The sequence below is a fragment of the Panthera onca genome, chromosome B3 (genome assembly GCF_046562875.1).
Source record: "Panthera onca isolate mPanOnc1 chromosome B3, mPanOnc1 haplotype 2, whole genome shotgun sequence".
NCBI lineage: Eukaryota > Metazoa > Chordata > Mammalia > Carnivora > Felidae > Panthera > Panthera onca.
The window spans coordinates 116,011,711-116,036,511 of NC_138344.1; the positions used below are offsets into that span (position 1 = coordinate 116,011,711).

The following is a 24,801-nucleotide window of genomic DNA, read 5'->3' on the forward strand; positions in this document are numbered from 1 at the left end:
TCTCTTATCCCCTTCCCTGCATTTCACACTCCGTATCATTATCTCCTCTCTCCTCTGATGCAATACCAGCCCGTGAGTTCCAGTTTTATCTGTGTCTTTCTCATTCTTCTGTGCCCACCTCCTTCTCTGACCTCTTCCTGGTTAGTGTAACTCACCTTGATTTCTCCCTTCTCTAATATGCTGTTGTACTGTGTTGTGTACTTATGGAGCTTAGCATTAAATAGTTAATGGGTGATTCATCAAGAATATTAGCCTGGAGGGGCACCCGGGTGGCTCAGTCATTAAGCATCTGACTTTGGCTCAGGTCATTATCTCACAGTTCATGAGTTCGAGTCCCACATCAGGCTCTGTGCTGACAGCTCAGAGCCTGGAGCCTGCTTCAGATTTTGTCTGTCTGTCTCTGTCTCTCTCTGGCCCTCCCCCGCTCACACTCTGTTTCTCTCTGAAAAATAAATAAACATTAAAAAAAAAAAAGAATTTTAGCTTGGAGAAGACTTGGAAGGGATGTCATCCCTGTCAAAAGAGTTGAGGTCCATCATGCTGAAGGAGGAGAGATTACCTTTGTCTTCCCAGGCCTCATAGAGAGGGACGGGAGTAGACATTTGAATGAGCATCAGAAAGGACTTTGCTTGGGGTGTGACAGGCTGCATTCCCCTTGGCGTGCCTAGGCTGGATCATTCTGGATGGGTCCTTGTAAAGGCCATTCAGATAGTTCATGGGGGCTTAAGGAGGTTGGTGGTTCTGTCTCTATGGAGTGTTAGAATCTTCTGGGGAGCATGCTAAATACATGGGTTCTCTGCACCTTGGACATTCAGATTGAGCAGTCTGCGAAGCCAGGCTTGGAAACTTTTGAGGCAGGTGACTCTTTTAGTCCTTGAGATCCTATGAATGTCTCATTTGTTTAACAAATTTTTATTGCGTTCCTGCACTGTGCAGCAGTGTGAACTTGTGGGTTTTGTCTTCATGGGACATAGAATTGAGGGGGCAATGCAGATAGACAGGTGAAACCATGTGATTTCTCCTTGGGTAGATGGAGATCCTTGGAGGATAGGGACCATTCCTCATTTTGTGTGTTTGCTCCAGAGGAATGGGCACATTGGCATTCATTCTTGGGTGGCAAACTGATTAACCTACTGTTGCCTGATTTATTCCCTGTTATAAGTCTTGTTACTGTGTTTTTTATCCAATTGTTTTCAGACACCTTCATTTCTTGGTTGAAAAGGAGCCACTCTCTTTCCGATTGCTTCATGGCAGGCTTGGCCTTTGGATTTTGTTGCTTCCTAGTTATAAAATTTACAAAGACTGCCACGTACTTAGTGCCCAGTGTGCCAGACCCTTCATGTCACATCACTGCTAATCTTTATAGCAAGCCTGAAGATAGACATTAGGACTCCATGAGTGGGAGCCAAGCTGTTGAGTTCCTGTGATAAACTTTCTTCCTACATGAACATACATTGCAGCAACCACTGAGTTGGGAAATGCAGTCACCTGTTGCAGCCATGTTCTGGCTGTGTGCATAGAACATATTTTATTGTTGGAAATGCTGCACAGCCTGTCTGTGTAATAGGGTAGCTGTGACCATCACCCTGTTTTAAACACTGTCCACGCTGGTGATGGAGGCTCTCCATCCATTTCTCCAGTGAAAGGCTGGTCTTGCTGGTAGAATTTTTAAGCACAGTGTGTAGTTTATCACTTGTCTGTGTTGTGCTGCAGTGGAGAGTTAGAAACTGTTTTTTATCTCTACTGATGATCTGGGCTTCCCAGAACTGGCCTGTGACCCATTTGGGCCATTTCTTTTCCTGTATCTGTTGTAGGACTTTGGCCTGTCAAGGTGACCTCTACAGTGCTCAGCTAATAATGGTCATAAATACCTTTTGCTGAATTCTACCAATGAATAGGTTCTTTGTTTAGATCATCTTATTTTATCCTTGCGGAATTCCTGTGGAATAGGTATGATCAACAGACGGCAAAGCTGAGAAAGGTTAAGTAACTTGCCTCACTTTCAGACCCTTAACCTTTTTGTGTCTTTCCGGAGACTCAGGCATGGTTTTGCGCAGGCATTACCCCATTTCTTTTAATTTCTCTCACCTCCTCCTGTTGTTGGTTTCACTAAGAAAAATTAGGTGGTAGGTGAATGAACTTTTAGGAGGTGCATCTGAGCAAGTATATCAGACTCCTCGAGAAAAATGCTCGGATAATATATTTAATTTTTTCCCTTCCATTGGAGTCAAGCTAATGGTTGTTGTTGAATGTTCTCTCTGGCCTGCTGAACTTACTAAGATGTAGGAAACAGCCTCGTACAGGGCTCACACCTGCGAGAGAAGTTCAAGGACCAGGGTTGCAAATGTGTCTAGTGCAAAAAGCTAGATGAAATGTAAATATTTATGGTGATGCTGAAATAAATAATAAATCTTCACAGAGTTCTTAATAATGACAGAATTATTTCCTAGTAAGAACATTTTCACTTCACTTCCCAACTGAAGGCAAGACAGGAAACGTGAGAAATGTATTTTCTGGCTGAAATGCTTTCAGTCTCATCTTGGAGCATGGGTTCTGCTGTGACATTGTCATCCTGTCATTGATTTCCACCTATTGCCCTAAAATTATCATACTCTCATCAAGTCAGCATCTGCTTTGTTTTGAAGTAAGTGCCTTTTAAGAGCCAGGAGGCATATTAGCAATATACAGTTGTTTTTTTTTTTAACGTTTATTTATTTTTGAGAAAGAGAGAGAGGCACAGCATGAGTGGGGGAGGGGCAGAGAGAGAGAGGGAGACATAGAATCCAAAGCAGGCTCCAGGCTCTGGGCTGTCAGCACAGAGGGTCACTTGGGGCTTGAACTCACAAACCAGGAGATCATGATATGAGCCGAAATTGGACACTCAACCAACTGAGCCAGCCAGGCGCCCCAGCAATATGAAGATATATAAAGAGAGGTTAATAAAACTGAAGTTTATTGAAAATACAAAAACAGGTGTAAGGTCGGTCCTGGCAATCAAGTGCGCTTCTAGGAAACACACATTCAACTGATCAGACAGAATTGAAGTCACTAATAAAAGGAAATTTAGTTAACTTAGGTCATGGTAAAAAGGAAAACATTTTTATCACCTTAAATTTTCTATTGACTTGTGAACATTGTATGTTTATTGAATCCAATAATATACTGTTCTTTAAATTTTATGTTCAGGTCCTTTTTCCAAATCAAACATTTGAGACTTCTCTTCCATGTTAAATCAGTCCTCAAAGTTTTCTGCTTTGGTGTATTAGATAAGGATTTTTGGTGGAGTAATAACATTGCTGGGGTGGTTTTATCTTAATCCCCTGTTTGCTTTAGTATTTAGGTTTATTATTTAATCTTAAGAACAAAGATTAATTTTAAAGAGTGTTCCTCAACTTTGGTAGCTGAGCTGGGCTTCGGTGTGCCCTCTAAGTGGGGCCCAGAGCCTGGGGATTATTTTAATGAACTTCTGGGCGTCGTTTAGAGCTGGACGCACAAGGACTTAAGCTCTGCTCACTACCCTGTTCTCGGTTTACCCCTGCAACAGTGAGTCGCCTCAGTAGTTCACCTTGTCTGTGGGTCACATGCTTTTCATGTCCGACTGCTTTGGATTTTTGAAAGCTACCTTTTTAATAATATATAACTATGATAATCCAAGTTCATTAAAGACACACCACATCCATACCTTGGTCTACCCACCAGCTGTTAACAAAGTCCGTTTCTAAATAGTACCCAAATATTCATCAGGCACTCGACAGATACTGAGCTGTTTTGTGTCAGGTACTGACTGCTGTGCGGAGGTCCTGTGTTGAGAGTTGTGCAGATAATTTAGCAGACCTGTTCTCTAGATGCTTCCAGCTCGTTGGGGAAGTCGGGAAGAAGGGAGGAAGATGTCCAGTAGCAGACAAAGGAAATCATTTAAATATATTGGCTTTTCTCTTCTCTTCTGGCTTTGTATTGTGAAAGTATTGCATAAGGTTTTTTGGAAAATTTGGAAAATAGCAGAAAACATGAAGAAAAAGAAAAAAGTCCTCCACCCTTTTACCACCCAGTATAACTAACCACGGTTAATGTTTTCATGTTTCCTATCTTGTAAAAATGGCTTCTGAAAACAAGGAACCAGCGATTGTCCAGTAATCTGGAGGTGAAATCTGAAGGTGAAGTCTGACAGGGGGAAGGAAGAGGCCCTGGGAAAACTGCAGCATTTTCTGCCATGGGCAGCGTGACATCAGCCTTGGGGGCAGCAGCAGCCTTGCTGGGGGGAGGGGGGTGGTGTCTGGATTCCTCTGGAAGAACACGCTGGGAAACAAAACCAAGAGCAGCTTTGACCTCAGATTTCTCTGTGAATAGTTTTTGAGTTACAAGTGAGTTGTGTCCTAAAACTTTGTAAGGTGGGATTTGGCATTCTGGATGTTCTTCTCAAATGTTAATTTTATTTAACCTGTTGGATATGAGTAAGACAAAGCCTGCCCTCGAGGACAGGGTGTGAGAGCTGATTTACAAGTTACGGTGTGTCCACTGAGTGCTCATGGTTTAAGACCAGGAAGTTCACAACAGGAGAAGCTAAAAAAAGGAAGTTTCATTTTTTGAAAGTCTGTTATGTACCAATACTTTTTTGGATATTATTGTCTCATTAATTTTCATAGCCAACATCTGAGGAAGGAATTGCCCTCATTTGTGCAGTTTAGATTTAGAACGTGGACACAGAGGCTAAGGTGCATTCCCGTGTTACACAGTGTTTCTTGGTAAGTGGTAGTGGCACATGTGGGCTTTGGGACTGGAGACCTGGTTTCCATCCTACCACAGTGACCTCAGGTGGTTCCTTAACCTCTTTCCTCTTCTTTATTATTTTTTAAAGTTTATTTATTTATTTTGAGAGTGAGAATGCGAGAGAGTACATGCGCAGTCTGGGAAGGGGCAGAAGGGAGAGGGAGTGAGAATCCCCAGCAGGCTCCATGCTGTCAGCATAGAGCCTGATGCGGGGCTTGATCTCACGGACCACGGCATCATGACCTGAGCCGAAATCAAGAATCAAATGCCTAATCGACTGAGCCACCCAGGTGCCCTCCTCTTTTTTAAAAAGGGGACAGTGATGATGCTTAGCTCACAAGGTTATTGTCAAGAAGAGATAAGACAACGTAGTCACACCCTCCCTACAGTTTGGGTTTAGTACCAATAGATGGGAGCTCTGATTATGATGGCAGTTGTGCAACATCATGTATAGGCACATAATAGACACCCAGTCCATGTCAACTGCCCATCCTCCCTTCTTACAAGCCTTCCTAGCTTTTTAGCTTTCCTGGTGGAAAGATACATTTCATTTAGGTTATAATGGTGGGTTCTTGGAAACATATTTCATCTGCGTTACACGGGAATATCCCATTGCATTATAGTTGTCTTTGAAAAGTTAGCCTGAACATTTTCCCCTGGATGTTAGATGGGGGAAGGCTAGGGGGAGCAAAGCTAAGAGCTCCCTGATGAAGGAGACAGCAGGGGGCAGAGGGAGGAATCAACTTGGGTATCTTCTCAACATAATTTGCTCCCTGCCTGCCTCAGCAAGGGCTGCACTAAAGCCAAGTGTGGCTGGGATTTGTCACTGAGAAGAGTTTAAGAGGGCAGGGTGGGTGCTTATGTAGGAAAAATGTTATCCTTGCTTATCCATGCTTTTTCATTCACACATATTCAATCAAGAGTTTGTTGAAGTTCTCCTGCGTTCCTGCTACTGTCGGTCCTTGGGATTCAAAGGGCAGTCCATTCTCAGGAAAGCATGCCAGGTTGACAGACGGGTAACAGAAAAGTACAAGTCACCTATTAAGTGCCAGGATAGAGAGAAGCTGGGGGAGCTTTGTCAAAATATGTTAAAATAATTTTTCTGTGTTTGCTTCTCCTGTTAGACCTTGAAGGCCAGGACTGTGTCTTTTGCAGTTTTGTATTCCTAGAGCCTAATCTTACATGCATCCTTGAATAAATATGTATTAAGTTCAGAGCTGGCACAAGGGTAAGGTAGTTTATAAATGGTGCATTTCAACTGTCTGTATTTTTGTGGAAATCTCAACCTGATAAATGGAGACACCTGATAAGTCCTTGATCTATTCTTAGAAGGTAAAAGAAGGAATTGTGACTCACTGATTTATGCTGAGAACTTTGGGTCAAAGTGGCTTCCATTTCTTCATGATGAAGAGTCTTACAGCCTAGAATTTTAGAAGGAGGTTTCACAAAGCTCAGAGAAAAGATATGGTACCTCCAAGGCCGGCAGGACTATAAAAAGGAGTATGGTTTCGTCCAGATGGGTGGGAAGCTCCAAGAAACAAAAGTTGTGATTGTAGATTCCAAATCACACTGATAAGCAGAAATGGGGCCCGCTTCTGAAGGAGGCAGCACAGCTGTTTAGGGCCATTGCAAAAGAAGCCAGATTAAAAAAAAAAAAAATAACAGCTTTATTGATATATAATTCACATACCATAATTAGCCCATTGAAAATGCATAATTCACTGGTTTTTAGGATATTCACAGCTTTGTACAACCATCACCACAGCCAGTTTTAGAACATTCATATCACCTCAGAAAGAAGCCCATGCCCTTTAGCTCTTGCCCCCCCCACCCCCTTCTCGTCGCTTTGGACCTAAGCAAGCACTGATCTACTTGCTGTCTGTAGATGTTTCATACAAATGGAATCCTATAACATGTGGTCTTTTGTGTCTGGTTTCTTTCACCTAGCATGATGTTTTCAAGGTTCATTCATGTTGTAGCATGCGTCTGTACTTTAGTGCTGAGTAATATTCCATTGTATGGTTTTATACCATTTTTTTTTTATCCATCATTTGATGGACATTTGGGTAGTTTTTACTTTTTGTGTGTTAAGAATCATGCTGCTGTTCATGCGGTAAGTTTTTGTGTGCCCATGTTTTCATTTCTCTTGAAATTGCTGACTTCTGTAGTAACTCTGTGTTTAACCTGCCAGGCTGTTGTCCAAAGTAGCTGTACCCTTCTGCTTTCCCACCAGCAGTAGGTGAAAGTTCCAGTTTGTCCACATCCTTGCCAACACTTGTTGCTGTACCATACGGTGTTTTATTTCAGCAGTCCTTATGGGTGTGAAGTGGAATCTCATTGTGGAGTCAATTTGCATTTCCTTAATGACCAATGATGTTGATCATCATGTGTTTATTGGTCACTGTATTATCTTCTTTGGAGAAACGTCTGTTCAGATCCTCTGTCTATTCTAAAACTGAGTTATATATCTTTTTACTGTTGAGACTTAGGAGTTGTTTGCATGCCCTGAATCCATATCTTTGATCAGATATGATTTGAAATAATTTTTTCTTATTCTGTGGGTTGTGTTTCTACTTTGTTAGGAAGCCAGATTTGAAGTGGCGTACAAAAGTGAAAGGGGCACATAGTAAGTATGCAGATAAAAGAATAGACCGAATGGTTACAGGTGTTTACAGGTTATATCTAGGATGACCTAGATATAGGTCGGGAAAAATCTGAAATTACCACAATGATTTCTACAGACTATTATAAGGATAGTGCATATCAAGTGCATCATAAAGATGAACTCACTGTGGCACAAAAACGGACACTCAAAAAAAAAAAAAAAAAACAAAAAAAAAAAAAAAAACAAAAAAACGGACACTCAGATCAATGGAACATAATAGAGAACCCAGAAATGGATGCACAAGTGTATGGCCAACTAATCTTTGACAAAGCAGGAAAGAATATTCAGTGGAATAAAGACACTCTTTTCAGCAAGTGGTGCTGGGAAAACTGGACAGCGACATGCAGAAGAATGAACCCGGACCACTTTCTGACACCATACACAAAAATAAACTCAAAATGGATGAAAGACCTAAATATAAGACAGGAAGCCATCAAAATCCTCGAGGAGAAAGTAGGCAAAAGCCTCTTTGATCTTGCCCACAGCAACTTCTTACTCAACATGTCTCCAGAGGCAAGGGAAACAAAAGCAACAATGAACTGCCGGGACCTCATCAAAATAAAAAGCTTCTGCATAGCGAAGAAAACAATCAGCAAAACTAAAAGACGACCGACAGGATGGGAGAAGATATTTGCAAATGACATATCAGATAAAGGGTTAGTATCCAAAATCTATAAAGAACTTGTCAAACTCTACACCCAAAAACCAAATAATACAGTGAAGAAATGGGCAAAAGACATGAATAGACACTTCTCCAAGGAAGACATCCAGATGGCCAACCGACACATGAAAAAATTCTCAACATCACTCATCATCAGGGAAATACAAATCAAAACCACAATGAGATACCACCTCACATCTGTCAGAATGGCTAACATGAACAACTCAGGCAACAACAGATGTTGGCGAGGATGCAGAGAAAGAGGATCTCTTTTGCACTGTTGCTGGGAATGCAGACTGGTGCAGCCACTCTGGAAAACAGTATGGAGGTTCCTCAAAAATTAAATAGAACTACCCTGCAACCCAGCAGTTGCACTACTAGGTATTTATCCAAGGGATACAGGTGTGCTGTTTTGAAGGGACACATGCACCCCAATGTTTATAGCAGCACTATCAACAATAGCCAAAGTATGGAAAGAGCCCAAATGTGCATCAATGGATGAGTAGATAAAGAAGATGTGGTACATATATATGATGGAGTATTACTCGGCAATCAAAAAGAAAAGAATGAAATCTTTCCATTTGCAACTATGTGGATGGAACTAGACAGCATTATGCTAGGCAAAATTAGTCAGAGAAAGACAAATATCCTGTGACTTCGCTCATATGAGGACTTTAAGACAGAACAGATGAACACAAGGGAAGGGAAGCAAAAATAATATAAAAACAGGGATGGGGACAAAACAGAAGAGACTCATAAATATGGAGAACAAACTGAGGGTTGCTGGAGGGGTTGTGGGAGGAAGGATGGGCTGAATGGGTAAGGGGCATTAGGAATGTACCCCTAAAATCACTGTTGCACTATATGCTAACTAACTTGTATGTATATTTAAAAAAAAAAAAAAAAAGAATGTTTTAATCGTAAAAAAAATAAAGATGAGGCTCAGTAAATCATCAGAAAATGAATACCTCTGTGTAATCACACAGGGTGAGAACGAGAACACCACCAGCCCCCTGAAGCCTTCTCATGTATGTTTGCCATCACTAGCCTCCATCTTCCCCAGAGGTAACCACCCTCAACTTCTAACACCATAAATTTGTTTTTAAAGATTTTTGAAATTTGTAGAAATGGGATCCTAAAGTGTGTTTTCATTTGTGCCTGGTTTCTGTTGTTTAACTTGTAAAATCTATCCATGTGTTGCTTCTAACTATAGTTCTTTTTAAGTACTCTGTAGTTTTTCATTGTATGAATATACAACTGTTTATATATTCTATTCTTAAATTTTTTTTAATGTTTATTGTTTATTTTTGAGAAGGGGAGAGAGAGAGCAAAAGAGCGAGGAGGGGAGAGGCAGAGAGGGAGACACAGATTCTGAAGCAGGCTTCAGGCTCTGAGCTATCAGCACAGAGCCTGATACAGGGCTCGAACTCACAAACTGCAGGATCATGACCTGAGCCAGAGTCGGATGCTTAACAGGCACCCCTATATATTGTACTCTTGATGGATATTTGAGTTTCAGTTTCCTGTCTTTGTTCTGCCCTTTGAGGTGCAAATGGGCATGCATTTTTGTTGGATATATATCTAAGAGTGGACTTGATGTGACAAAGAGAGTATTTGTGTTCCACTTTAATAAACATAAGTTATATGCAAATTGGTTTTCAGTCTATAAAACAAGATGAGGAAGAAGAAAGAAGCTAGACCGTTTAATCTTATTAAAGGAGGGAGTTAAGAGTCATTCACTCTTTCCTCTGCTGTTTTCTCTAGCAAAGAAAGTGGTTTTCAGACAGAGAATGGTAGAATACAAAAGATACAGTAAAGGGAGAGAGTTCTCATTCAGTTAAAGAAATGAGTTGTTTCCCAGCATACCAAAAACCCTGAAGTTGTTTTCAAGGAACCCACTTGGAAACCTCAAGGTGAGAAGGTGAGAGAAACTCCTGAAACCAGTGTTTTTGTTTTCTAAAGAAAGGAACATGGATTAAGTTTCATGTGAATTTCTGGCAGAAATCGAGTCTAGGTTTAAACAGGTGATTTGATAACACTGGGAGACAGAGGTAGTGGTTATCTGGAGCCAGGATGGTTTCTGTCATTCCAAAAATATTTATTCTTCCAATTCCCAGAGGGTCCTGATAATCCTGGTGCCCGAAATACACAGGTGAATGTCAAGGTCCTGGTTTAGGATATTAGCTTGTAGCAAATTTTCATGGCGCATTTCCTTGCGTGCATCCTTTAAATGGCTCAATGTGGGGAAAACAGATTCTGGTAAGTAAGTAATTACAAAATGTATGCAGAGTGCCCATAAATCAGGTCATAAGGTGCTTTGTGACCCTGGGAAGGAGAGGGGAGAAGAGGAAGTCTTTGAAGAGGTGAGGTTACTTCTAAAATGGGAAGAGTGGATAAGGTGGGGAGGGCAGGTACCAGCTGGCGTGGGTGTAAGAGCATTTCTGCTATCCTGGGTAAAGTGATTAGGAGAAGCTTTCTACAAACGGGAAGATGTGGCCGGCTGACCACTGATTGGCCTCACAGTGAAAATCTTTGCGTGTCATGCTGAGGAGTTGGGACTTTTATCTTACAGGCTAGAGTAGCTCCGGAAAGATTTAAAATATCCCTGGAGCAGACAGAGCGGATTTGCACTTAAAAAGTTTGCTAATAATGTGGAAAATAAAAAGTACTAATCTGAACCTAGGGCAACAGGAAGCTCTTACAAGAGCGAAGGTAGGGAGTCCACAGGCGGGGAGGCCAAGAACAGGAACAGATTCTAGAGGGATTTAGGAGAGACTAAAATAAGTCATTCTGTGCTAATTTTGCATTCTTTTTAAAAATACATTTTAAGAAGGTTGGATAGATTATTAGTTAAGGGACTGCTGTCTTTTTATTTCAGCAGTGTCTAGTTTAACAAAATGCTGTTCTTATGAGTGAGATGGAAATATGAACTGGGTGTTTGGTGGGTTTGTAGCTTATTGAAGAAATATACTTTACAAATAGGTTTAAAAAAAAATGTTTAGTTTTTTGAGAGCGCCAATGGGGGAGGGGCAGAGAGAGGGGAAAGAGGATCCAAAGGGGGCTCTGAAGGGGACAGCAGTGTGCCTGATGCCGGGCTCAGTCTCAAGCACCTTGAGATCATGACCTGGGCTGAAGTCTGACACTCAACCTGAGCCACCCAGGTGCCCCTAAAATAATAGTTTTAATGGATTTGTGTCAGCTGGGATGGAAACCTTTCCTGTTGTGCTGGACTCTTTATTTCTCTGGGTTATTCATTTTTGAGTGACAGAGAGAGATAGAGCGTGAGTGGGGGAGGAGCAGAGAGAGAGGGAGACACAGAATCCGAAGCAGGCTCCAGGCTCTGAACTGTCGGCACAGAGCCTGATGCCAGGCTCGAACTCACTGTGAGCGAGCTCATGAGCTGAAGTTGGATGCTTAACCAACTGAGCCACATAGGTGCCCCTCTGGGTTACAACTTTTATCTTTTTTTTTTTTTTTTTAACACAGTTTTGTTTTTGTTTTTGTGTTTTTTACACACTAAGCCCTATGCCCAACATGGGGCTTGAACTTAAAAAACTGAAATCAAGATTCGCATGCTTTACTAAGTCAGCCAGGTGCCCCACAACTTTTCTCTTTTATCACAATGGTTTTATTGTTGGCAAATGTACATGGGAAGCAAAATTAGAAAGGTAAGGTAATGCAGTTGACAGAATCAAGGTTTTAAAATACATGTGTTCTGGGGTGCCTGGGTGGCTCAGTCACTTAAACATCTAACTCTTGGTTTTGGCCCAGGTCATGGTTTTGTGAGTTTGAGCCCCTGCGTCGAGCTCTGTGCTGACAGTGTGGAGCTTGCTTGGGATTCTCTCTCCCTCTCTCCCTGCCCCTTGCCCCCCAACTTGCACTGTCTCTCTCTCAAAATAAATAAATAAACTTAAAAAAATAAAAAAGGAAGATGCACATTCAAGGAGGTGAAATTGGAGGGGGCAGAAATTTTATTCTTTCATATTTGAAGCATAATATGTACAAGTACATAAATATACAGTATATATCTGTGGTATTAACATTTCATGGGGGAGCATGATTAAGGAAAATGTCTAAAACGTCTTCTTAGGGAGTGATAACAAAAAAAGGTTGAGAAACACTGCTTCAAAAGAATTCAAGGGTTGGGGTGCCTGGCTGGCTCAGTCGGTGGAGCATGCAACTCTTTGATCTTGGGGTTGTAAGTTCAAGCCCCACACTGGGTGTAGAGATTACTTAAAAATAAAAATAAATCTAAAAAAAAAAAGGATTTAAAGGGTTGGAATGGTGTGCTAAAATCTGTGGTGGTAGTGGGTGGAGAGACACCTGAAAATGTCTACGTTTAGGACCAAAGACCCTGTTATAAGATTGGAATATTTCTTTAAAAAAAAAATTTTTTTTTAACGTTTATTTATTTTTGAGACAGCGACACAGCATGAATGGGGGAGGGTCAGAGAGAGGGAGATCCAGAATCTGAAGCAGGCTCCAGGCTCCAAGCTGTCAGCACAGAGCCCGACGTGGGGCTTGAACTCACAGACTGTGAGATCATGACCTGAGCTGAAGTCGGATGCTTAACCGACTGAACCACCCAGGCACCCAAGATTGGAATATTTCTTGACTTATATGCTTATGTGGAGGAAGAAAAAAAATAGTGTTAAGTTTCTTTGTTAATTTTATTTGACCTTAAACTCAGTATGAGTCTGCAAGGTGGATTTTGCTAAGAAACAAGTTAATGCAGCCTTAGGCTTCATTTATAAAAATGGATGTTACAGAACTTAAGAGTGTTAGCATTGTATTGAACCTCAAACTGGCCAGAACCTGATCTGGAAATCTGAAAAGTGGGAGCGTCCAGTGGATGATCAGGAAGATGAGAGGTCCCAGAACCACATGGAGAAATGTGAATGAAGCCAGAACAGAACTGGCTTATTGTTCAGTGTACCACAACGACTGTAAGAATTAATGGCTCGAATCCACAAACAATTGAACTGGGCAAGGCTGTATAATTAATAAATGAATGAAATCAGTATTTATTAAGTGCCTGCTATTGACGCTAGGCATTGTTCTAGGCACTGGGGACTCAGTACACGCTCAGCAAAATGGACAAAATACTTGTGCTCATGGAGCGTAGAGTTTAGTGCATGGAGACCGACAATAAACAAGGCAAGTTTGTAAAGTATATCCAGTAGGTGAAATAGTATTCCGGTATTGACAAGTACTGAGGAGGAAAAGTAAAGGGTGGAGGAAGGATGTAAAATATTGGGGAGTGGTGGACATGTTCGTGAAGCCAGGCCAGAGAAAGCCTTATTGAGAAGGTGATTGAAAACAAAACAAAACAGAACTTTATATTACAGTATAAAGAACATAAAGAGTGCAAAAAGCACAAGTATGCAGTGGGATGAGTTTTCTTGAAGGGAACACGTTTGTGTCATCAGCACTCAGATTAAGAATAGAATGTTACTAGCCCCTCAGAAGGCTCAGTCACCCCTTCCCAAAGTATTACCCCATTGATCACTAATTCCAGAACTTGCTATTGGCCTGTTTGTGAGCTTTATATTAATGTAATCATGTGCAATATATTCTTTTGTTTCTGGCTTCTTTCATTCAACATGGTTTGTGAGATTCATCCGTGATCTTCCAGGTATTTGTAGTTCATTCATTTTTGTTGCTGTAGAGCTTTCCGTTGTATGATGATGATTCCTCGGCAAGTGAATAGTGCTCCCTTTTCTGTGTTTGTCTCTGGTGAAGACGTCTGTGGGGGATGTAATTAGAAGTGGACTTGCTGGGTCGTGTGGTATGAGTCTGTTCATTTTAGTAGATACTGAGAAACAGCTTTTCAAAGTGGTTATCCACCGGCATGGTGCGGGAGCTCCACATTCTTGACAACACTTGGTATTTATTGCCTGCCATTTAACTAGCTGTTCTGGTGGGCGTTAGAGGTATTCCACTGTGGCTTTAATTTGCATTTCCCTGTAGATTTAGGGCAGGTGAGGACTTTTTCATATGTTTATTGGCCATTTTGATATCACTTTTTGGGGCGATGGCAATGTTCTGTATCTTCATTGTGGTAGCGAGAGGTGGTTGGTTATGGATGCGTTCTGAGAGCAAGGCTGACATGATACGTTTATGATCTGGAAATGGGGTGGGGAAAAGAGCAGCCAGGAATGGCATTAGGTTCTATTTTTATTTTTTGCCTTAGCAACCTGAAGGAGGGGAGGTGGGACGTTGGAGATAGATAGAGAAGGTGCAGAAAATCTGGAGCAGTGGTACCAGACTTGCATGTTACAGACCTAATTTAAAAAATTTTTCAGCATTTTATGAAGAAAGGCCATTTGAATATGAAAAGAATAGAAAGGACATGGTCTCAAAATAAAGAGCAACCCTTTCAATTGCATAAATGTAGCTAGCTTTATGAAATACTCATAAACGATCCCCTCACCCCTTATTTCCCTGAGGACCTACACTTGTGGGCACTGGTTTGCAGACTAACTTTGGAACTCACTTATCTGTAGTATTACATACGTATTTTTTGTCTTCGATATTACTGATGAATGAGCATCATCTCTGTCCTTAAACTTGCAGTAGATTGAGGTTAGAGTCTAAATATGAGAAGCCATAAAAAAAACTTCAAAGCAGGCCATGTGTCATTTCTAGCCCAGAAATACTCCATTTCTTAAAAAAAGAGCCAGAGCAAGAGCCAGGTGCATCTCAAGGGCACATATGGTGCACGTGTAATCATAGTAAAGCTCTGAACTCCTCTTAGTAACTTCCTTGCCTTGAAGCTCTATGAAATTATTGTTTCTCAGATTTTGTTTTGAAGAAGCCAAGCTTGGAGTTTTCTTTAGCAAGTTCATTTGCCTCTTCCTTAGGGGAAAGTACCATTATTTTTGACTGTTGTCTATTTCCATTCTCCCCACCACCAGTGTGAAATTAGCTAAGTGTGCTGCAGAGCATTAGCTAAAAGCAGTTCGGGGCAGCTGGAGTCGCTCTGAGTGCCTGTGACCCAGAGCGTGGTGGGCGCTAACTTCAGCAGACCTGTCCGGAATCTCTGTTCATGCATACTTGTGCTGTCCTTTGAATCGAATACCCACTCTCAATTTGGCAGAGCTGAGTCGCCTTCTGAATGAGTATCATTGTCATTAATTGGCTTCAGAAGTGCGTAAGTGATCTTTTACATGAAAGTTTTGCCTTTGAGTATTACCTGAGAAATATTTTGTGCAGTTTGATAATATAGAGTAATTTGATTATTCAGAGATATCAAATGTCCTTCGCAAGATTCTCCTGCCATTTCAAAGAAAAGTATTACTAACCACTGATTACTTTTCTCATCTTTGTCAACTGATTTTATGGGACTTAATGTCTTTCTACCAAGAAGAGAGTTTCATTTTAATACATGCAATCACTTCTTGGTGTTTCCAGTCTGCTTTTGGTGTGAGATAAGAGGGTAATATTTTAGTTACCTGATGTGCCTGTGGTTTTAACATTTTGGTCTTGCCCCGAGGGATGGGTGAAGGTAAGTGAAAAGTTCATTGCTGCTTTGTGAATTAAGTTGTGCCTTGGCACAGAGTGCTGATCATTTTGGCGTTGCAACACGGTATTAGATCACCTTGTCTGCAGTTTGGGAATGTTTGGGAAAGTGCAGGCTTCTCCATAAACTTGAGCTGGTATAGAAAGTGATGTTTATTGTATCCTGTCCTCAAATATCTCGCCAAGTTACTGTCATCAGACTCTTTATTGATAGAAAATTAGTTAGGCAAAAATCATTTTCTTCTCCTTGCGTGGCAGAGGTGATGAAATTTATGAGAAAGTGCATATAAGGGAAGGTTGGAAGTGTTGATTATGGATTTGAGCCCTGGCTGGAAACAAAGAACGCTTGACTTACAGTGGAATGTTCAGTGTGTTACTCGTGTCTTTCAATCTCAGCTCTCGTATATGGAAATAATGAAAGGGATATGTGCCGTGTGAATTGGTCAGGGTTTTTGGTTACAGATACTGAGATCTATTCTACTGAGTGTAAGCAGAAGGGGATTTATGAGGGGTGATAGGTAGCTTAGCAAATCGTCGGGAGGGCTGAAGAAAGAGCCCATAGGCTGAATTTCTGGGAATGGTGGTCAGTGCTGCACCGTGGAACTGGCCCTGTGAGGGGGCTGCTGCCCCTGCCTGAGTCAGGATGCTCCAAATCAGGAAGCCAGAGCCAGGATCCCTCCACGCTGCCAGCAGAGTGGCTGCTTCCCCCTTGCTTCTTTTCCCACGTGATGTGACTCTGTCCTGAAGGAGTCCCATGTGGTACGTGTGGTTGGCAGAACCTAATTCACAAGCCTTGCCAATACTGTAGGGCAAAGAAAGCTAGAAACCTAATCCTTCCATCCCAAATCACTGTATTTGCTTTCTTTTTAATTCTGCGTTGGGAAGGTAAGCTTTCCACAGAAGGGAGCTGGTAAACAGTGGTGAGAGCAAGTACAGATTTGGGGCCTCTGAATACGATGCTTATCACAGCACCCATTTGTAATAGTATAGTAGTAAGAATACTAATAGATTACAAGTAACTTTGAAGGAAGCCTACCATTTAAAAGCATGCTTTTTAAGATTGGGGGTGGTAGTGCGTGAGGAATATTTAAAATCCCAGCAGGTGCATGCTTGTGTTAGTTTAGGATTTCCGTATTAGTTTAATAAGAGTATGTTGATAATAAAGCCAAGACAAAAATAACTGTCTTTTTTTTGCAAGTTCTTTTGTCCTTAGTCAGCTAGTCCAGACTCGTTCTTGTGAATCTTTTGATCCGAGAGGGAGAGTTAAGACTCTGTGCGTGGGTCAGTATAAATTCATTACTTTCTCAGAAGAACAAAGTATATGGATCTGTGATGGTAGGTTAGCATTATTATAATTTTTTGGGTGTGGTTATTTACCTACCTTTTTTTCTGAAATGGATCTAGCCCTGGAAGGGATTTGGAAATCATGTGGTCCGGTGCTCAGATTTCATAGTCGAGGAAATCGAAGGCCAGGGAGTAAAGAGATTTGCTCAGGGTTCGACAGCTGGTCGGTGGAGGAGGCCTCCTGATTCCACAGCCTACCTGGTCTTTCCCCAGTAACCTCTCTGGGGAAGCACTGGTTTCTCCCCATTGGGATGAAGCTCCAGTGCCTCCTGGGCTCTTGTGCTGAGATTTAAGTCCTGGTGTCGTAGTTTGGATGGCTCAGTGGGTTGTTGGTTGGATAATACTGCGTGCTATTCTTCTATGCGTCAAGTAATACTTGGAAATTTATTCCTGAGTTTTAAGGAAAATGGATCACAGAAGTAAGAATTTTGTTCAAACTAACACGGAGGGGGGTGGTGGGGAGAAAACCCCTTCAATGACCATGCCTAATTGAAGATGTAAGTTTCACTTGGTGTAAACTGATGTGCAAAAATGAAGGGGGTTTCCCCCCAGCTCTCTTCTGTTTACACTTCTGGGCTGTTCATAAATTTGCTCCTATGCCGTTCTTTTGAGGAGGCGTTGCTGGTACACGCACAGTCAGTACAAGGTAAAAATTACTAGGAAACTTTAGTTTGACTCACTTCTCAGCTCCTTCAGGTCTGTGCTCAGGTGCTGCCTCTGTTGTGAGCCACTTAAGATTGCAGTTTACCCTCCCTTCATTCACTCCTGAATCCCCTTATTTTGCCGCCCTGGACTCCTTTTCCATAGCACATGGTCCCTCTCACGATACAGATGTATCTCCCATGTCATTTGTGTTTATGTTATGTTTACTGCTGATGAGTACATGATGTATCTTACGTCTGTATTACGTCCAAGTATTCTGTGGGTTGTGTCTCCATTAGATTACAAGCTCCATGAAGGCAGACTTTTGTCAGTTCGTGTATTCCCACCAGAAGAGTAAGTGGTGCCTGCCCGTAAGAGATAGTCAGCATACAAATGCATGAACTTGGCAGAAGCAACTACTCTTTAGGGTTTCTACTAGTAAAATGCCAGGTTCATGGTCCTCATGTTTATGTTTTTTTTCATGCACTCACCGGGGATGGCAAAATCACCAACTGGTACGTGAAGAAAATAAATTATCTTAAGAGTATGAGTTGTGTTGTAAACAAGTTTTCTGGAACTTCTTGCTTATTTGGCAATAAGCAAGAAACTCAGTTTCAGATGAAAAAAAAAATCATTACATTTGCAGATATTAGTGGAATATGGAACATATTCTTTAGACTTTAAAATGTAGATTACTAACTGGTCAAAATGTACACAGAAATTCTCAGATACAGATTTGGGTGGTAGCTGGTTTTAAACCTAATTGATAGAAAAGCTTTTCATTTTCAGCATTGGTGGCACATAAGCCAGGTTTCAGACTATCAAGGTCCTGAGGCGGCAGGGGTGGGAAGAGGAAGGAGTCAAGGTCTGGGGAGAGTTGAAAAAACACTTAGTAGTCATCCAGATGTGAAAGTACATTTCCACACCTGTTCCTAGAAGTTGAAACACAAGACAGGGAGATACATTGAATGCAGATGAAGTCCATCGTCTTCTAAAATTTTCAAAATTTTCGCTTACCTAACCTGGTGGTAGCTTCCTGCTAAGTTCTGGGGCATAATGTAACTTTTAAATGTTCATTTTTATTGTTTAAAGATATATTTGACTTTTAGAATTCAAGGGAAATAAAGATGATCCTTAATGTCTTAAGAAGATGTTAAGAAACCTAGGAAATATCTTGGAAATAGATTATACTGGCTTTTTATGTCCCCTTGAGCCCAAAGGGTAAATGACTTGCCCGACATCACATGATGAGCTCATGGTAGAATTGGTACTCATTTTTGTCACAGGTTTTAACTGAAGTGTCCTTAAGAAGAGAGGAGTGTACAGGCCTTGGAGATAGATAACCTAGGGGCAGTTATGAATTTGTTCATAGATTTATGTTTTATCTTAAAGGTTTCAAAAATTCATGCAGATATTTCATCCTATACAAATTGCATTCTTCTCTTTTGATGTGTCTAAGCATGCACATTTTGTGCTTGAGGAATTGTCATCTGGAATTGGAGGAAATGAACAGAATCAAAGATCACCTTACATTATTGTGTTAGAAGTGTTTAAAAAATCAGAATCTTAAAAGAAGACTACAGTGGAGCAATAAATTTATTTGATCTGCTCTGAAGTTAAAAATACATTATAATAGAGGAAATTAATTATAGTGCAGTGAAAATATACCTTGTTTTCACCTCAACTTGGGAAGAATGGATTGCTATTTTTGTTAATTCAGCATTCTGTAAGTGAAGTAAGGCGTCTTGCTTTGTATTTTTTTTTTTTTTTTTTTTTGCTAGAGGTACAGGTTTGGAAGTGATCAGTATTTTTTTAAAAAGAGGCTTTTAGGGGCACCTGGGTGGCTCGGTCGGTTAAGGGCCCGGCTTCGGCTTGGGTCATGATCTCGCAGTCCGTGAGTTCGAGCCCCGCATTGGGCTTTGTACTGACAGCTCAGAGCCTGGAGCCTGTTTCGGATTCTGTGTCTCCCTCTCTTTCTGACCCTCCCCCATTCATGCTCTGTCTCTCTCTGTCTCAAAAATAAAAATAAACGTTAAAAAAATTAAAAAAAAATAAATAAAAAGAGGCTTTTGTATATAATTTTGTACATATGGTTTCCCTGAAGATTAGATCATGTTTGTGTGGAGAAAGACAGCCAGCTCCTCCCTACCCCTTCCCCAAGCAAGGAATTAATTACTCTAAAGGTTTTGCTTCTTAATCTTTTGTGTTAATCTTTTTTTTTTTTTTTTTTGCAACACATGGTTAAATGAGATTTTTATCCTGCAGACTGATTTGTAGCTTGATTTTAATAGGCTCCAAAATATCGTTTCCACAGTTGATGAAAGGGCAGGGTGTGATAGGAAGAGCCCCAGGCTGGCAGTCAGGAGAATTTGACTTAATCTTATCTGTAGGATGAGGGTTTTACAGTGGTAATGGGGTACTGCAGTCTCTTCCAGCTCCAGGAGCTTATGATACGTATTTGTTCATAATCTGCTTAGTACCTCCATACCCGTATTTCCTAAAACGTAAAAATTTACAGGCGGTGTGTGTGTTTCAAGTTTCACGGTCTCCCCAGGAAGCAGTTCCCTCAGGGTGAATACTTTGGGGGCCTGTTCCCCCTCGCTTCAGTCTGGCTGGTGGGTTCTCCTATGTGACTGCAGGGGAGTCACTCCGCGAGAACTTGTCGAGCAGTCACCGGTGACTCATGAAAGACCCTTCCTTCTGCTGCTAAGCAGCATAAGTTCCATTAGCCTCTTAGCATTTTTGAGACAACCCCCGAGGGTGAGGAATTTTCAGATGGGGCCTGAAATCTTTAGGAGCTGGACAGTTGCCGCCCTTGAGCAGTTTGTCACTTGGAGTCCTTGTATTGACGTTGGAAGTAGCCATCTACATTTTTGTGGTCTTATTACATTTGCAGATTTTCCACTGGTCAGAGGTGTAAATGTGAGGAGGCCTTTGGCAGAAAGGCCCCCATGATTGTTTCACCACGCTAGTGTCACGTACCTGTGGTCTCTTTCTCCTTGAAGTTGTCCCGTGGCTTGTGTGTTTTCAGTTGTGTGTATCACACTGGCTAGTTTACTAGCTCTAGGTGGATACGCAGAAATACCCTGCAGAATTAACTGGATTCACGTCCCAGTCTGGCAGAGTTGTATGTTGAGAAGCCCAAATACAGAATGTGTTGGCAGGCACGTCCTGGCACATGGTGAGTGATTTGTGGGTGGGAAGCAGTGCAGCTCTGTGGTTAAGACAACCGGGCCGGAAGCCCCTGCTCCACGATCGCGCTTGATTGTAGTTTAGTGCCCAACACAGACTCGTTTGTCTTTTTTTTAGAAATCGTAGCTCCAAAGTCAGAGACAGCCATAAAGCCCCTGGATTATTTTGTGATGTAGCTCTCATTCTTTTTCACGTCTTCTGGATTTGAAGTTTTGAAGATTTGAAGTTTTGAAGATTTGAAGTTTTGAAGATTTGAAGTTTTGTGCTCAAGTACAGTCTGGATGGAGTAAGGTGCCCGTGAAAGTCTTCTTTTGAGGCTGAAGAAAGCCTTTATTTCTCTTTCATTTCCCCAAGGTATGACAGTATTAGAGCAGATGGAAGGCTGGAGTTTGAGCTTAAGTTGTGTGAAAACTTTATCAGCCAATTGGCTGACTCTTAATGATGAGACAGGAAGAACCACCCACGTTTTCCATTTTGGATTTGAGTCACAGAAAACAGGTTTCCTGCAGAAACCATTTGGCTTCAACAAGTGTACGGAAATCTCATCTCTGATCAGATTGATGTTTTTATCTTCATTGTGCATGTATTTCCAATTAATTATTTTCCCCTTTTTAATCCATAGGTTCAGTTTCAAATGTGAATGACAGTAAACTAATATCCAAGATTCCTGTATAAGAAGTCGATCAAAAGGACTGTACTTTCAGGTAAGGAGCTAATTTTACTTTATCTTTAATAATACACAGCTGCTTTGGCAGGAGTCTGGCATGTCCCCTACCCCCTTTCACATGAATAGAAGTATAGGTGAATTTTTTAAAAGGCAGCAAATTGATTACCCTAGACAGGTTTCCACCTGTTTGGGATTATAAGAGGTGTCAGCCGAGTTGGCCACTTAAAACCATTAGAGAAGCAATCAATATGTGATGGCAGTTAACACACATATACACTCATAATGGCCTGAAGTTGTATTCGAGTTTTTTTTTTTTTTTTTTCTAGATGGAGGAAGGAAATCATCCTTTCTTCTAATACCTACCCTTTCCTTCCCATAATTGATCGATTACTCTGTCATCTATTTTCCATGTATTTGAAGTTTAAACACATAGATGATTTTCAGATTAATTTCTCTACCTCTGTGGCATCCCAAAGTACAAGAATAGCTCTGGGCATAAGAGATCATAGGAAAAGCCCTGTACTTGAAGTAATTTGGAATTTACAGGGCTAGTATTTAGAAATGAATTTTCCCCTGGAGGAAAGGGAACTGTGCAGACCGGACACAAACAGCTCCCCCCAGTCAAAAAAACATTTGCATAGAAAACATTGTGCTGAGTTGGGATTGTCATAGTTTTATGGATACAAATAAAAGCATATTTCATAGAAGTCATATATTGGCTTTTTAATCAATTACCTAGTTTTTCTAATTGATTTTGAGGCATTGAGTCCTCCTCCTACCCCCATATTAGCCTTTGCACCTCATTACGATGGTTATTTTTCAAGTTTAAAATATGTAAAATTCAATTTTAAATTAATAGCATCCTTTGAAGAAGGACTGTGGCAACTGGGTGAGTAATCCAAAAATTACTGCTGAGTAAAGCATTGTAGGATGGCTCTTGTAGCAGGCTCTGTCTCCTGACTGTGTTACCAGTGAACAGAAATTAGTTTGCAAAACATGAGCACACCAGCAAAGAGAGCTCAGTAGAGACAAACTGGCTTGGGATTTATAACAAGCTGCAGATGGTGTATGGACATAATTTCTTTCCAGTTCATCCTGGGATCAGCTTAGTCAGACCTCTGTAGTAACTTTTTTTTTTTTTTTTTTTTTTAAAGTTTATTTATTTTTTGAGACAGAGAGAGACAGAGCATGAACGGGGGAGGGTCAGAGAGAGAGGGAGACACAGAATCTGAAACAGGCTCCAGGCTCTGAGCTGTCAACACAGAGCCCGAAGTGGGGCTCGAACTCATGGACTGCGAGATCATGACCTGAGCCGAAGTTGGATGCTCAACCAACTGAGCCACCCAGGCGCCCCTGACCTCTGTAGTAACTCTTAACTCACCTCCCTGCACGGCTCTTTGCAAGGGTGAGATCCCCTTACTCTCTGCTGAGAACTCTCCTGGGCCTCTCCCACTGCCTGTCACAGCAATTCTCAAACTTTTGGGTCTCAGAAACCCTAGCATTAAAATTGTTGAAGCCCCAAGAGAGCTTTAGTGTTGATGTTGATTATATCCATTACTACTTACTGTATTGAAATGGAGAAAAATTTAGAGCATTAGAATATATAAGCTTGCATTCCCTTAGCTGCAGAGTGATGACATCATTGCCCCTTAGCTGCAGAGTGATGACATCATTAGTCCTGCAGTTTCTGGCAAACACTGTACATTTAGGAGAGAAAGAAAGAAAAGGCAAATTGTATACTATTATATTTAAAAGTTAGATTTATTGAGGCATAACTTATATACAGTGAAATTCACCTTTTTAAGTGTTCAGTCCTTCTCTGGGTTTTGACAAATGCATTGTGGTTGTAGAAGATAAAGAACATTTCCATCACTCTAGAATGTTCCCCTGCCTTAGCCTTATACCCTCTGACCTTTTTCTGTCCTGTAGTTGTGCTTTGTCCCAAATGTCATGTAAATGGAATCGCAGAGTCGTAGCCTTTTGAGGCTGGCTTCTTTCATTTAACATAACACATTTGAGATTCATCCATGCTGTTGTGTATATCACTGATTCTTTTTTTTTTTTTTTTTCTTTAATTGCTGAGTCTTATTCCAATGTATGAAAATACTTCTGTTTGCCCATTTACCAGTTGGAGAACATTTGAGCTGTTCCTAGGTTTTGGTGGTGATGTGTCCTAACGTTAATATTAAAACAGTTTTAACCTTAACCTTTAACCCTGCGAGGGTCTCAAGAATCCCCAGGAGCTGGAGACCTCTCTGAGGACCTCTGGCCATGTTGCCTGCGTGTGATGTGCCCTCTGTCTAGAACGCCAGGACGTAGCTCGAGGGTCTCCTCTGTGCAGGCCTTTCTAAGCCCTCTTTCTACCGTCACTCCTGGGCCCCATGTCTGGTCTGCTCACCACCATCTTTGAACTCTGCTGTGCCTGCTCCCAGGGCTCGGCAGTTACTTGAGGATGTGGCAGCTTCCTCACCTCTGAGGGCGATGCCTCCACTCTCGGTCCCAGCACATGCCTGGTACATGTTTGAATGAATAAATAATACTTCCTTTACATATGTGAGGCATTTTATTACTTATAAGAGATTTTCTCATAAAACATTCATCCCTCATTTTTAGCTCTGCAAAGTATATATAGCAAAGTGATTTTTTAAATATCTTTTATTTTTATTTTCATCAGATAAGGATATCTGTGGTCTTTACCAAGCTGTAATTTAGAATAACCCGGGAAGCTTTTAATAAACAGATTAAATGCTAATCTCTGGAGATCAGGCTTGAGTTAGTACTATTATTTAAAAAAACATCACTGTTGAACCTGATGTGCAGCCCACAGAGAACCATTGTCCTAGAACTTGGTTTACTGTGAAGTCTTAGCGATGACGTCGTTCAGACTGGAACCCTGATCCTTGACTCCTACTGGAATGCCTTTTCCTCCACACTCCGGACTCTCCCGTGACTCTCCCGTGAATAGAAGCACTATAGAGATTTAGAGAGCCTTGTTGTAAGATGACTGTGTTTTCAATTTGTGTGTTTTCAATTTATGGTGTTCTGGTGTGAAGACCAGAACAGTGAATTTAGGATGGGGGTGGAGCGGACTGTGTTTCCGTTTTGACTCTGCATTTATTAACCTTGGATTAATAAATACTTAAGTTTGTTCTCAGGTTTTTTTTTTTTTTTTTTTTTTGAGAGAGAACTTGTGCCCATGCGAGTGGGGGAGGGGCAGCGGGCATAAGAGAATCTTAAGTGGGCTCCATGCCCAGCATGAGCCCGGACTCGAGGCTCACTCCCACGACTGTGAGATCGTGACCTAAGCCGAAATCAAGAGTTGGGAGCTTAACCAACTGAGCC

At 41.3% G+C, this 24,801-nt stretch overlaps 1 protein-coding gene across 18 annotated transcripts in view; it reads left to right on the top strand.

Annotated features, from left to right (window-relative positions):
- SIPA1L1 (signal induced proliferation associated 1 like 1) overlaps window positions 1-24,801 on the top strand; it is a 364,598-nt gene that overhangs the window by 15,471 nt on the left and 324,326 nt on the right. For all 18 annotated transcript variants that reach the window (XM_078448063.2, XM_078448064.2, XM_078448062.2 and 15 more), the window contains one exon: window positions 21,415-21,496. The gene's annotated coding sequence lies outside the window, so the exon portion shown is untranslated. The remainder of the gene's footprint in view (window positions 1-21,414; window positions 21,497-24,801) is intronic.